Raw genomic sequence first — 1,642 nt, 5'->3', positions numbered from 1 at the left:
GGCTCCAAAGCTACAGAGAAACCCTATCTCGAAAAACCAAAAAAATAAAATAAAATAAATTGTCTTGTTTGAGACAGGGTCTAACTGGATAGCCCTGGCTTATCTGGAATTTGCAGGTATCCCCCTGCCTCTGTCTCCCTGGTGCTGAAATTAATTTTGCACCACAACATGCTTTTAGCTAAAATTTTAAAAATCACATTTTTGTTTGTTTTGTGTATATGTGTAGACCCATACATGCAGAGGTTAGAGGGCAGTTTGTGGGAGTTCCTTCTGGCTTTCCACAGTGCAGGACCCCAAGATAGAACTCTGGTCAGCAAGAGTTGACTGCGGACCCTTTATCTGCTGAGTCATCTCAGTGGCCACAGCTTTCCTTTCTCTTCTGTTTATTTCTAAGAAAGTGAATTTGGACAGCCGCTGGCTGGCTCTAACAGGTTTGGCTCTGTGAACCATGAATGAAGCAAAGACAATCAGAAGCATTGTTGGCCAGGGAGGAATTCAGGGAGTGGGTCAGGTGACCTTTTCCATCTCAGTCAAGGCTTTGATATGAATAGTTCTGTCTTTCCACACTGAAGTCCTCAGTCTGCTGAAGGGAAAGCTTTAGGATCTGGTAACAAGGACGATTCAGAAAGACCTGCTGGCCCTGCTGCCTTCCATTATACTGTCCTTTCTTGAATAGGAAAGAAATGTCTCCATAAGAAAATCCACAAGAACCAGTGATGGTGGATAAAGGTGCTTGCTGCTAGCCTTAGGACCAAAGCTCATCTTTTTTGTATGTATAATATGCATGTCCTGGTTTGCTTGAGTAAGAGAAATTAAATAGAATTGCGGGCCTAATATGTTTTTAAAGTAATTAGAAAATTTCAAAATAGATTTTTGTTCAATCTGATGACCTAATCAATTTTATCCTTAACCTTGGGTGACCCTGAGTATGATTCCATGACTATGAAGATGAGATTCTGAGATACGAAACTGAAGCCTTATCGGTATCTCTCCTGCTGCCAAGCGTAGACAGAAATGGGGTCTTACTGTTTTGATTTTAATATAGGATCCTCTATAGTCTGTGCCAGCCTTAAACTTTAGTTTGCTTTGTATCCAAGAATGGCTTTGAACTCTTGATCCTCCTGAGTGCTTAAATTATAGGTGTATATTACCACAACCAGCTTCCCTGTTGACTGAAAAAATCAAAACAGCTTGTTGCTGTTAACCATTGGAAAGCCATGTCTTCTAGGTCTGGAAAAAATTGTTGAATGCTATAGCTAAAATGGGAAAACACTATCTAATTTTTTTTTTCTTTCTCAGCCCAGACACTCAAGCTTTTGTTCTACAGCTGTCCTTGCTGCTCCAGAACAGCTGGCTCTCTATCTTCCAGATAATTCTCCTGTCTCCATTGCCAGCTCATCGGCCCTTTTATAGTGATATTTTTGTGTGTGTGTTTTAACAAAGCTTACCTGAAGATCAGAGTGCAGAGCTAAACCACTAGAGGTCAGGCAGTGATGGCACACACCTTTAATCCCAGGATGTGGGAGACAGAGGTAGATGGATCTCTGTTAGTTAAAGACCACCCTGGGCTACTCAAAATTGATCTAGTCTAGAGGAGAAACAGGAGTGATCTGGCTGGGTAGAGAGAGGAATATAAAGTGGA

This window comes from Microtus ochrogaster, linkage group LG9 (assembly GCF_000317375.1).
Source record: "Microtus ochrogaster isolate Prairie Vole_2 linkage group LG9, MicOch1.0, whole genome shotgun sequence".
NCBI lineage: Eukaryota > Metazoa > Chordata > Mammalia > Rodentia > Cricetidae > Microtus > Microtus ochrogaster.
Note: the sequence above shows the minus strand (reverse complement) of the source record.